The 14,396-nt window shown below is 35.5% G+C and overlaps 1 protein-coding gene across 2 annotated transcripts in view; it reads right to left on the reverse strand.

Annotated features, from left to right (window-relative positions):
• LOC149800684 (high affinity cAMP-specific and IBMX-insensitive 3',5'-cyclic phosphodiesterase 8B-like) overlaps window positions 1–14,396 on the reverse strand; it is a 339,962-nt gene that overhangs the window by 260,298 nt on the left and 65,268 nt on the right. The gene's annotated exons all lie outside the window — the stretch shown is intronic.

Raw genomic sequence — 14,396 nt, forward strand, 5'->3', positions numbered from 1 at the left:
TGGGTCAGTGTTTTCCACTGGTTCTTCCTCCACCATTCATACTGGCCGCCATGTATATCCTATCTTGTACTGAAAATGGCTTTAAACCCTACAACATCAACAACTCTGCCAGTACAGGAATACTGATGCAACATACCCCACTGACCCTGGCACACGGTCACTTAAGTCAGATTACTTGTTGAGATAAGTGGATATGATATACGGAGAGAGAGAGAGAGAGAGAGAGAGAGAGAGAGAGAGACTAGCTAGGTACGTCAGAAATAACGGCTATGAGACTTGTGCTGAATCGTGTTTTTTTTTAATTTTATAAAACTGGATTATAAGAATCAACTGGACAATGCATCTTGATAAATAAAAGGTGATCCAGCATAACATTATTATCTGTGTTTGGTACCGGATGAAATCTCTCTCTCTCTCTCTCTCTCTCTCGTTTGCGAGCTATGACGTCAACAAGAACTTGTTCTGTGTTTTGATGCAATTCTCATCACTTAATCAATACCCATGTTTAAGCTGGCGAGTTTTGCGACAGAAATAAAACAGATTGATTAATAGCTTGTTCTTTCGTTGATCTTCCTTACAAGTGGAGTGACCAGTGACGTTAGATGCGTTTAGATTCATCCATGTTGAATGCTTATGTACAAGTAAATCAATGACTGCTCGATTCCAACATTGGTTGCCTTCGTAAGAATTTCAGCGTGTTTCGATTAATATAAGCGTTTCTCAGTGTCCCAATATTAGCATTCATCGGGTGATTCTGTGCTTGTTCTGGCTCAATGTGCGGAGAATTTGCCGTGAATGAATGATGGATGAATTCCTTTGACAGGATAAGTTCGTCAATCCATTGCACATTTCTCTAATCGCTCCCGGCCGCCAGCGCCCCAGAGAGCTACCGAAAACTTAAAATAATTTATTGTGTAAATCCAATCATTAGTAACCTGTATTTTGACTAGTAAATGCGAGGGATGGAAATTGGAAATGCTAATGGATTACGGTAAAAAGGGAAAAAAATACATAGCTGACAAAAAGGGGGCTGAATCAATTGGTGTAAATATTCCAGGCAGTAAAGCGCTAGACACCAGCTACAGTTGTAAGGTTTGTTATATCATGAATTTTTCTCAGCGGTACTTTTTAACTCTTCAACTTATCCCGGGAGGCAATACGCGCTGAGCTTTGATTCGACAACGACAAAGTACACACCATTCAAGTCATATATGTAGTTTTAGTTAGCGGTGCGTTGTGTAGTTTTGTTTCGCTTTTTTTTATTATTATTATTATTAACGGGGATTATGGGGTGTGAAGAGACATATATACACTAAAGCCTGTCTAAAAATGAAGAAACAAGTTGCAGATAATTGACATGGCTCTTTCTCGACACAGGTAATTGGTGCAGGCTTTGATTAACAGGTGTACTTTATGCAGGTGACATGGAGGCTCACACCACTCTTTCTGTTAGCAATTAATAATGGTCTTCCTATTCAGGACCTACACCTAAGATTTGTTTTTCCCAATATACTTGCATCATTGAAACTAGAAAGTATGTTTCTAAAACAAATCGATAGATTCATACAAAGATTCTTATGTGCTTATTGAAATATTCATATATATCTCAAAGTTTAATTTGCTAGAAATGGTAATGTATATTTTACAAGTTTTAGCAGACAGACTTGATTCCCTCTGTCAAAAGTTAAGGTTCACAGTCCTTCACTTATACTGCATGAACAAATTTGGAATAATGTACCCACTGATATACAAGTTGTGGCCAATATCAAACAGTTAAAAATGTAGGTACAACGTCTTTCTTCTCAAATGTATGACTACTGAAAATATAGGTCCCTATAATACTGTAACCATTCTCCGCTATTTGTGCTGATAGTCTGTAATCTGTGCTAAATTTTACGAAAATTATGTATTTTTATATGTTATACTTGGTGTCTCATCTAGTGTTGTTGTATTGTCATTGATCAGTGCAGAAACTGTGACAAGGTCAAATTTTTTTTTTTGCTACATATAAGATTTCCATCGTATGTAATAATATTGACATACTTTTAAATATAATGTCATGTTGTGATTTGCCCTGAAATTTATATGTGTGCATACGAGTTTTACATAATTATATTTTTAATGATTTTCGACTGTCAGTAATTAAGGACTACAGTATACATAAGTCAATGTTTAATTACTTACGTTTTGTTATCCTTTTTATTTTTTATCGGACGATGCATTACAGTTTTAATTCGTAATGTGTTGTTTGATCTTTCATGCTGAATAGAGCTTGTCTTATCTTCAGGTATCTTGTTCGTGACGTCATGAGCTGTTGTTTGTTTGATAATAGAATCAAGAATAAAGATCAGGCCTTCACCTAATCCGAATGAGGAATCACTTCAAAGTACCCGGGTGTAAACACTCCCAATATAGTATCTTTTTTGCATTTAGAGTGGACATGATGGATAATTATAGCGGTTTTCCTGGTTTTAATAAAACATACATGTAAGACTGGTTTCAATGCGCTTTAACCTATATCTTTGGTCCGAGTCGTCTAGATCTTATCGTTCTGCGCTTCACTATATTTGACAAACAAGGGCACAGTCAATCGATGCTTATCGAGATCTTGTCGACATGAAACTGTACAACAAAAACTGTCCCAGACCCACAAGTAAGAAATTTTCTCTTTTGGAATCCTTACTGATGAGGAGAGTTCTACAGCCCGGTATTATGGAATTAAAAATCACGCGTCTTTAACAGAAATGCTCAATTAGGTAAAGATAAAGGTCTAACTTAATTGTTACTTATCCCATGAAAAAGTCGATTTTAATTTTTTTTAAAGGTCAAGAAGATCAAATCTTTTAATATATTTTCGCATAAATTATCGACGGATATTTTTAAACTGGGAAGTGACGTAAGATCGTAACATTATAAAGTCTCAGATTAGTCATTCATTCACCTATTATTAAATTAACTTAATTAGGGCTTGGTGGAGCAATGCATTTTCACTTTTGCGTGATATCGGACAAACCTATACACGGAAAGCACACCAAATATATAAACTGTCTCATTTATTATTGCAAATTTTCTCCTTCGCACAATGGAAATGTCCTTAAAATTAAAAAATTATGTTAATGGTTGATTCACGGTTATCCAACAGGAAGTCATTCATAAAGTAGTTGGGGTTTTCTGTTTGCTTTTTAAATGGCGCCATTTCCCAACGCGCTCATCATGTACTTGTCTGCTCGTTTGTAATCGTGATTAATTATGTCAACAAATTGAGCTGTCTTTAGCGTAAGACTGAATATGACATGAACAAATGTTGGCAAATGGCAACTTTCCGCGTGGTCTATTCTGCCGACTTTCGTGGTAGAGTCGAAAACTGTGAGAATTTAACCTAGAGGAAACTAAGGAAGTTAAACAGCTCTTGTTGCAAATTGCATAAATCACAAAAACTATAAAAGAAGGCTTCAAAATGGTGAATTCGCAAAAATGTAACAATTCAGATATTTTCCTATATCAGGTAAAATTACACGGGAATTTATGCAAAAGTTTATTTGACTATATTTTAGAACGTGAAACATTTCTTTATAAAAATAAAAAATAACAACTTTAGCATTTTTTCGGTGGCTAGTCAGATACTTCTTTACTCAGTCATTATTTCTTTTTCACTATATGCACTCTCCATAGATTTATCTTTTCTGTGGACGCTCTGGCATCCTCTTTATTAGATTTGATTTTTGGCATCCGATTGTTTTGGGGCTGTTTTTATTCTTTAAGTATAAAAACCTTCGTTGTTAGACTGTTTTTTGCTCATACTTACACAAAAAGATACAATGTAATAACTGTATCTTGTGTCATCATACACCTTGGAAATTTAACAGAGTAGCGGACGTATATAAAATAGTTTATCTCCCAGGTTGTTAAACAAGTGAATTCCTTTCAGCCTCCTGTGCTGAAAGCTAATGCTGAGCATGCGGAGCACAGCATCTGGTGAGCTAAGGTGTTTTATGAGTACTGAACGTAAAACTAGACCCGCCAACGGAAATGGTTTAAGTAGATACAAGCTCTTATTCTTTAGTGGTAGAACACGTATATGAAGCAATAGAGACAACCAGTTTTATTTCTCTTTAAACCTGTATAATTCATAAAATATTGTGAATTTGTCAATGAAGATCATAAATAAACCTATAATAAGAAATTTTCAGATATGTCCGACAGTATCCAAATGGTGAATCCAAATGTTTCCTTAAATACGTTCATTGTCAGAAATAAGACTGAATGAATGCCCCATTTTGTACAATTGTTGTACAAAAAGTTTCTAAGATAGCAAAATGCTAACAATATCTTTGTAGGCAAAACACTTAAAAGCGGGCTAAGCGCCATTTTTTTTAGCACGTGCTGCTGGCAACCCACCTACTCCCTAACAAGCTGCAGTTTGATTTCATCAGACACATATACAACCACAAACGTATGTATGTATGTGTGTATGTATGTATGTATGTATGTATGTATGTATGTATGTATGTATGTATGTATGTATGTGTGTACGTATGTGTGTATGTATGTATGTATGTATGTATGTCTCTCTGTCTGTATGTATGTATGCATGTATGTATGTATGTATGTCTGTATGTGTGTATGTATGTATGTATGTCTGTCTGTCTGTATGTATGTATGTTATGTATGTATGTATGTATGTATGTATGTATGTATGTATGTATGTGTGTATGTATGTGTGTGTGTGTGTATGTATGTATGTATGTATGTCTGTATGTATGTATGTATGTATGTCTGTATGTATGTATGTATGTATGTACGTATGTATGCATGCATGCATGCATGCATGTATGTATGTATGTATGTATGTATGTATGTATGTAATAGTTTGTAATCAGGGTTTCGGAGGCAAGAACATTTTTCTTTGTTCGTTAAAATCATGCTAATAATTCTGGACACAGTTGAAATTAAAGTTTCAATGATTCACGAAGACCTATACCGAAGGCTTCTGTTTTCAACCCAACCATGACATTGTTATATAACGTACCATTAAAAGCCAATAAAATTTCCTCGACATGATGTAGCTAATACTCTAAATAACGTACCGTTAAAAACCAATCGCATTTCCTTGACATGATATATCAAATACTCTAAATAACGTACCGTTAAAATCAATCACATTTCCTCGACATGATATATCAAATACTCTAAATAACGTACCGTTAAAATCAATCACATTTCCTCGACATGATATATCAAATACTCTAAATAACGTACCGTTAAAATCAATCACGTTTCCTCGACATGACATATCAAATACTCTAAATAACGTACCATTAAAACCACTCACATTTCCTCGACATGATGTAGCTAATACTCTAAATAACGTACCATTAAAAGCTAATAAAATTTCCTCGACATGATATATCAAATACTCTGAATAACGTACCGTTAAAATCAATCGCATTTCCTCGACATGACATATCAAATACTCTAAATAACGTACCGTTAAAATCAATCGCATTTCCTCGACATGATGTAGCTAATACTCTAAATAACGTACCATTAAAAGCCAATAAAATTTCCTCGACATGATATATCAAATACTCTAAATAACGTACCGTTAAAATCAATCGCATTTCCTCGACATGATATATCAAATACTCTAAATAACGTACCGTTAAAATCAATCGCATTTCCTCGACATGATATATCAAATACTCTAAATAACGTACCGTTAAAATCAATCGCATTTCCTCGACATGATGTAGCTAATACTCTAAATAACGTACCATTAAAAACCAATCGCATTTCCTCGACAACGACATAGCAAATACTCTATATAACGTACCGTTAAAACCAATCATATTTTCTCGACATGATGTAGTTAATAATGTTTAGAAAGAACTGTTTAAAACCAATCATGTTTCCTCGACGTAATATAGCTAACAATGTGTAAAAAAAATATAGTCCAAAACAACAACTCTCTTTATTTAACAGAATCAAACATCTCTTAACGTTTTATTTCTTTAAATACTTCATGTTTGATTTTTGTTTACGTTTTCTGGAGGGGTTGATCTTTCTGAAGTTGTATCGGCAAATCTTTATATTTTATTTGTTAGTATTTCACTTTTAAATAGCCACCGTATAGCCATTATGGTTATTAAGTGTCGATATACTTACTAGACAGAATTGTATGTAGGCATATTTGTTCCTTTGATTGTATGTGTGTCGTATACCCAAACCCAAGAAGTCAGCTTTGTGCTCAAAGCGTGTTTGGACTGCAGCACGCTATCCAATGCACTACAGCCCTTTTGAGTATTAAAGTATTACACACCTTTAGAACGATCTTATCTAGTGTTTGCTGAAGTACAAACTCTGATAGACTTAGCGAGGTGGCGACCTTTTAACCGATATGGAATGCCAGTCATATTGAAATCGGTAACAATACCTTTTATCTGCGCTAATTTTGTATTGGCAAAGTTCTTGTTTCTATATCTGGAAATGACAACCAAAAATAGTTGCAGATGTTATCTTGTTTATTGCATAGGGAAGAGACTGCTCAAGTTTAAGCATTCAGTGGGTCTCTTTATCACTTAGTTTATCCGTGGCGGTCATCGGTCACTTGGCCTAATTTTGGGCCAAATTCTTTTCACTCCGCTCTCGACGACAATGGAGCCATTCTATCGGTATAGGACTAAATCACGATCGTGGCGTACGTGTTTCCTAATAAGATTAAAAAAAGCAAAGATATTTGTTTACAAAAGCTCTAAATCTCTTTCGTCCTAGGTTCAATGCTTGGCTCGGGCGTTCGTGAGAATATACTATCACACATCCAAGGTAGGTCACTGAATCTTCCCGTTTTGATCAAGGTATTTTTCGTCAACTGAGACGATAGCCCCCTCACCGTAAAACAAACACGTGAAGTGCAGTGTACTTAAAATTTCTTGTACAAATAAATTTTTATAAAAAAAAAATAAGTTCAGCTGGAACCTAGGCAAGATTTTAAAAAAATGTCAAGGGGTGGTTTAAGATTTCATTACATTCATAACCACATTGTACTTGGGTGATTATGGTGAGGACCATTATGATACAGCACAGTGAGGAACAATATGATACAGCATGGTGACGAACATTATGATACAGCATGGTGACGAACATTATGATACAGCATAGTGAGGAACATTATGATGCAGCATAGTGAGGAACATTATGATGCAGCATAGTAAGGAACATTATGATACAGCAAAGCGAGGAACATTATGATGCAGCATAGTAAGGAACATTATGATACAGCAAAGCGATGAACATCATGATACAACATAGTGAGGAACATTATGATAACATCATAGTCAGGAACATTATGATACAGCATAGTGAGGAACATTATGATGCAGCATAGTAAGGAACATTATGATACAAGATAGTGAGGAACATTATGATACAGCATAGTGAGGAACATTATGATACAGCATAGTGAGGAACATTATGATACAGCACAGCGAGGAACATTATGATAACATCATAGTAAGGAACATTATGATACAGCAAAGTGAGGAACATTATGATACAGCATAGTGAGGAACATTATGATACAGCATAGTGAGGAACATTACGATGCAGCATAGTAAGGAACATCATGATAACATCATAGTGAGGAACATTATGATACAGCATGGTGAGGAACATTATGATACAGCATAGTGAGGAACATTATGATACAGCACAGCGAGGAACATTATGATAACATCATAGTAAGGAACATTATGATACAGCAAAGTGAGGAACATTATGATACAGCATAGTGAGGAACATTATGATACAGCATAGTGAGGAACATTACGATGCAGCATAGTGAGGAACATCATGATAACATCATAGTGAGGAACATTATGATACAGCATGGTGAGGAACATTATGATACAGCATAGTGAAGAACATTATGATACAGCATAGTAAGGAAAATTATGATACAGCACAGTGAGGAACATTATGATACAGCATAGTGACGAACATTATAATAACATCATAGTGAGGAACATTATGATGCAGCAAAGTGAGGAACATTATGATGCAGCACAGTGAGGAGCATTATGATAACATCATAGTGAGGAACATTATGATACAGCACAGTGAGGAACATTATGATACAGCACAGTGAGGAACATTATGATACAGCACAGTGAGGAACATTATGATAACATCATAGTGAGGAACATTATGATACAGCACAGTGAGGAACGTTATGATACAGCACAGTGAGGAACATTATGATACAGCATAGTAAGGAAAATTATGATACATCATGGTGAGGAAAATTATGATACAGCATAGTGAGGAACATTATGATAACATCATAGTGAGAAAATTATGATACAGCATGGTGAGGAACATTATGATACAGCACAGTGAGGAACATTATGATACAGCATAGTGAGGAACATTATGATACAGCATGGTAAGGAACATTATGATACAGCAAAGTGAGGAACATTATGATACAGCAGTACAGCTACTGGTACGATATACGCCGTTCTGCTGTGGTATCTTTATAGATAAACGCGTGCATACGTGGATCTCAAGATTAAAGAGGAACTGAAAATTCCCTACAGCCAAATAACTATCTATCAACCATTCCTTAGTGCTGTGCGAAAGGATGTCTGCAGTATACTGTAATACCGTGTTTACTCGCCTATAAGTCCCGTCCAACTGCAAACAATACAGATCCTAATCCGCCGTATCACAATGCGCCTGCAGATCGGGGTCTATGTTGTTTGTTATAATTATTGCTCCTAGCAAACTCCGCAGACTTAGATCTTGAAGTGCATAACGCGCTTGCAGATCGGGGTCTGTGCAGTTTGCTGTTGTATTCCACTTATAAATGCGTACAAACAGTATTATAAAGAGAATTTGTCAAAGGGTTACGATATGCTTATTCATGGTACGTAAATTGTAAGCAACAATGTTCCACACCTCCCGAGGGGCCCGATTTTGATCATTTTGGCATTGCCCATGTGAGCACGGCATTTGGAAATAAAGTTTTATACAAGCTTATATGATATTGAACTGAAAGTTTTCTTTCAATTAGTCTCTCTCTCTCTTTATCTCCTTCCTCTCTCTCTCTCTCTCTCTCTCTCTCTGTATTTTTCAAAAAATTACTAACGCGTAGTTTCCCTGTGAGTGCGGTTCCCGATTGAGCCAAATCGGTCCAATCGCCCCAAGGCCGGCCCTGGATTTGTTGATACGTAACCTTAAAGGAGTAAGGATACAAATATGTGTAAAAGGTGTGAAATACAAATTACTTGCAATCTACCGCCCCCACACCTATCCACCTGCGTCGTCACCTTTCTGGGACTCTTTAAATACCATTATTGAACGGGGTTTCAGTGTTCGCGATGTTATAATTGAGGGTGATTTAAACATGGACCTACCCATTACTGAATCCAATGATTTGAGAGAGGTGCTAATGTTTAATGACATGCAAATATAATAACTGAACCGACCAAAGTAAAGCGACTTCTGCAACTCTGTTATATCCCATAATTAGATCTTCAACCATAGATGTGCTTCTTTCTGGAATTGTCTCTTAATACAAATGTACGTGATCACAAGGCCTCCTTCTTAATTACTCGACTGCATTATGAATATACCACTAATTATAAGAGATGTATAGCTTTGTAATAAAGTGGATTTCCAAATATTTAATAACCTTATTTTAAGTATAGACTGGACAATTAAGCTAGGAGTCTGTGGTGATGTAAATGATGCCACTTAAGCATTTATTTCGTCGTATATTCAATTTGCTAAAGAATGTATACCATTTCGCCCAGTAACCTTTCGAATGAGGGACAAATGTTGGTATGACGGCACAATTCGCAGAACAAGCAGGAAGCGCGACCGCATGAAAAAAATAGTTATTAATATTAATAATCCACATCATTGGCGGAATATATAAAATATTACGTAACAAAGTCAAAAATCAGAATAAAAGAACAAAGAAAAACTGTATTAGTAACTTAGAGAATATTGATTCTATTGGTGTAAACTCAAAAGATTATTGGAAAAATGTGCGTCGCTTTGTCAAGGAAAGATTTTCACCATTTATACCTCCACAAAGAGGTATTATTGCCATTGGATCGCTACATGTAGCGTTGTCGAAAAAGCAGGATGTCTTTTTTTCTTTTCTTTTTTCTTCTTGTTTGTGTTTGCTGCCGCTTTAGTTGAAGACACTGATATCAATCCTCCTGATATAGGCTTGAAAACTAAAAGAAACTAACGAATACGTCAATAACAGAACAAGACGTTTATGATGTAATTGACATGTGGATAAATGTCATCATATGTTAAAAGGAACCATCGTATTCATAGTTAAACTATTATGTTTCCTATTCAGTATGTCCCCTGTTAAAAAGATCTTCCCATCTTTATGGAAAACCGCGAAAGTATTTCCGGTGTTTCTCGTATTGATTGGTTTTCTGACTATCTATCAAACAGTCTTCAGTTTTTATAAATAGTGCCGAATCAGATAGCCAGTATGTTGCCACTGATGTACCACAGGATTCTGTTTTAGGTCCGTTATTATTTACTGTATATATTAACGACTTAGCCGATGCTCTCTTGAGTGCAAGGAGACTCTTTGCTGACGATAGCTCTCACTGGCGTATTTATCAAATAATACTTACGAACTAGAATATATACTGAACAATGATTTACAAACAGCTGAGCATCGGTCATGGCACTGGTTAGTTGACTTTCATCCAAAAACTGAAGCGATGTTATTCTCGCGTAACCCAGAGCCGGTTTTCTCTGAACTAAATTAAAAAAAGAAATCATCTCTTTTGTTGAGTTATACAATTGTCTTGGCTTAACTTTCAGTAGCAAAAAAAAACTGAAGCAAACATATTGATAAAACATTTATGGCGACTTAAAAAATGATAACTGCCCTGAAAACAATTAAATATAAATTTAACCAAAAGGCGTTATAAAGTATATATATTACATACATCTGCTCCTTAATAGAATACGCTAATGTTGAATAGGATGATTTTTTTTGGGGGGGGGGGGAGAAGTCAAGCTAAAATTAGAAACAAGTTACAATTAGATGCAGGAAAAATTATAACTGTGCTTACTAGAAATGTCTCGTGCCGTAATATTTGCATGAAGAAACTGATTGATCTACCTTGGCAGTTAGACGAAAGTTTCCTAAGCTGTGTTACTTTCATAAAATCGTACACGGAGTTTCTCCTTCCTATCTTGCTCACCTATTACCGCCACTTGTTAGTGAGACAAAGGGGTACAACTTTAGAAATAAGAACAATTTTAACTGCATTAATGCCAGACTCGAATTAAGCAGAAACTCGATTACACACTCTTCTAGTCATGCTGGAATTCACTCCCATATTCATTGAAAAGTGAAAGTAACTATTATATCTTCACAAGCAAAATAGAGACAAAGAGGACACAAATGCCTACCCTTTTTTTTCCCCGTAGGAAACAGGAAATTATCCATTCTGCATACTAGAATTATACACAACTGTAGTTATCTACATAATGGTTTATATTTTAATCATTAGAGAGATACCCCATCATGTGTGTGTGATGATGATATAGAAAATGCATACTATTACATATTTTTTTGCAAGCATTATGTTGAACAACGTAAGAAATTGATACATAATCTAAATCATCTCCATGTGCCAGCGATTACTAATAGTTTGTTATCCGGACCATCGGGCTTTACAGGAAACGTTTATTTGACTTGTTATCAAGAAGAAGAAAAACAAGTTTCTAAATTGTAGCTATTTAATGAATTCATTTTAGTGTATGTATTAATTTCCAACTTCTGCCATGATTGTTAATTGATCATTAATTTTATTAATCTCTCTCTCTCTCTTGCCTGAATCGTGTATCTTTTCTTATAATTGTATGAAATCATAATAATTTACTGCCGCTTTCCATGAAAATTTCATATCGATTTTAGGGGGAAGGGCTTATTCTAACTTGTGAGAACCTGTAGACCGACCACATTTGCAACCATCTATCACAAAATCACACCAACTATATCAAAATGGACGGGAAAAGTTGACGTTTCTTTTTCTGCTGATATTAGCAAACATATTAAATCTTAATTTCACAACAGCAAGAGAGAGACTATAAATTGCCTTCCAAACAAGAACAATGTTTAAGCAAACTTCAACCTGTCGCATGCGTACATTCAGCTGGATTTGTAGTCTTTGGTCAAATTCACTCCTGCGATGCCTTTGATCTTAACGGTTCTACTGACCACTAGGAACCAGATTTGCTTATCAAAGTAAACGTAATGTCTGGCAGCTGGTAATATAATATAAAAATATCATAATTTGAAAATTAAAACATTCGTTTTATTGAATATTCATTGTATTAAAAATACTGATTCGATAACAATTTTAATTAAAAAAATTAGGTCAGCGGATTTGATGTAATTCGTAGACGCTAGACTTTCTCGATGGTTCTTCTATGTCAAACAGTAAAATCTAAAAATAATTATTTTTTTATATCTCATAACACTTTCTTCCTTTGTGGCACGTGGAACCAGTAGAATTGGCTTACCAGTTAAAAGATATTGGAATCGTTCCAGATGGATAAAATAGTAATATATTAATCAAAGAACTAAAACACGGTAAAATTGAAAGGAAGAATGAATATGAGCACAAACAATGGTTTCTAGATGGGACTGAAGTTCTCCTAGGCTAAACGAATTTCCTGACATATAAGATAAGACAATTTCTTCATTTTAAATATCGAGTGTTAAATCTCTAATATTCTTCAGCGATAACAAGATTTTCGAATTAACTGATGTGGTACACAATACTTGATATCAGCGTGGCACCATTTTCATCTAAAATGCAATAGACATTATTAGAATTCTTTTAGTGATAACCCGATTTCATAGTTATCATCGATTCAGTGGGAGTAGCCACAACAGGATTTGTATGACTGTTATCGTGGCAGCAGTATTGGATGCATGACTGGCACCATTTTCAATTAGTACAAACTACGCATCATATGAAGTCTATTGATGAAAACCACATGTTGATATAGCCATTCATTTAAAAAGGAGTAGAGATAATATTTTCAAGATATTAGCTTCCATTCAGGAAGAGTAGCAATAGCATGGTATTCAAGATGGCTGCTGTGTCGGTCACATTCGATGTCAGATTGGCTCCATTTTCATGTAAGACAAACTGACATCATAAGAAATCTTCTGGGAAAGAAACCCACATCAATATAATTTTCTCTTCAAGTACAGTTATAATAAAACGATTTTTTAAAATGGTTCCCGTGGTGACCCAATCAAATCAGCATCTCGATAAAAAAGACGTTGAAAATCCCATGCTAATACGACCACCGATTCAGGAGGAGTTGAGATGTCAAGATTTTAAAGATGAATGCCATTGTGCTATATTTGACGCCAGATCGGCACCATTTTCGTTTAGGACAATTCTAGACATGATAAGAAGTATTTCAGTAAAAACCAATGTTCATATTACCATCCATTTAGGACAAACTAGACAAGAAAAAAATTATTTCAGTGAAAACCAATGTTGATATTACCATCCATTTAGTAGCGAAAACAAGAATTTTAAGATTTCTGCCGTAGCGGCCATATTTGACATCAGACCGGCACCATTTTTATTACGATCAACTAGACATTATACGAAGTCTTTTATCAAAACCCCATGTTGACAAGTACATCTATGCACGAACAGTAGCGATACAAAATTTCGGAGCAGCACCCTTTACATATCGGACCATATAATCCACAGAATGAATGCATCTGTAATGTTCATAGCAATCCTATGTGTAGTTTAGGAGTGACGAACGTTTGCTAACAGACAAACGAAAGACGACAGACATACTATGGACAACAGACAATCCCAAAAGTCATTTTCGCTAGCCAAGGTTCCAATATGTTAACGTAACAACGCCTTGGCGGAATGATCCGATATTTCAGTGCTTAACACAGGCGACATCTATAACATTTCAGGAGTTACCTCCCATAGCATGTAACGCCAGCTAACCGACAACGTTAACAGCGGTGCATTGTACATCGTCCGAAAATGGTGGAGGCAATTGTCTTCAACAGGATACTTTGTAAGATTAACATCGAAATTCTGACTACGCATTAGAAAGAAGCCATGACAGGTGTATTTATTAAAATGGATGTATCTGTACAAACACGGACCGGCAGTGGAAACTCGCTTATTTAGGATGAGTCCGTTCCAGTTCTGTAGGAGAATGCCAGCGAAGTTAATGTGGTTCCCCTTCTCTTGATCATGGATGAACAGTGTTCCTATTTGAACAAATTAATTTTGATTGGATGCGCTGCATCCAATGAAATTCACAGACCCGAAGCAAAGAAATCTCCCAGGGTG

This window comes from Sinohyriopsis cumingii, chromosome 4 (genome assembly GCF_028554795.1).
Source record: "Sinohyriopsis cumingii isolate HCF-2022 chromosome 4, ASM2855479v2, whole genome shotgun sequence".
NCBI lineage: Eukaryota > Metazoa > Mollusca > Bivalvia > Unionida > Unionidae > Sinohyriopsis > Sinohyriopsis cumingii.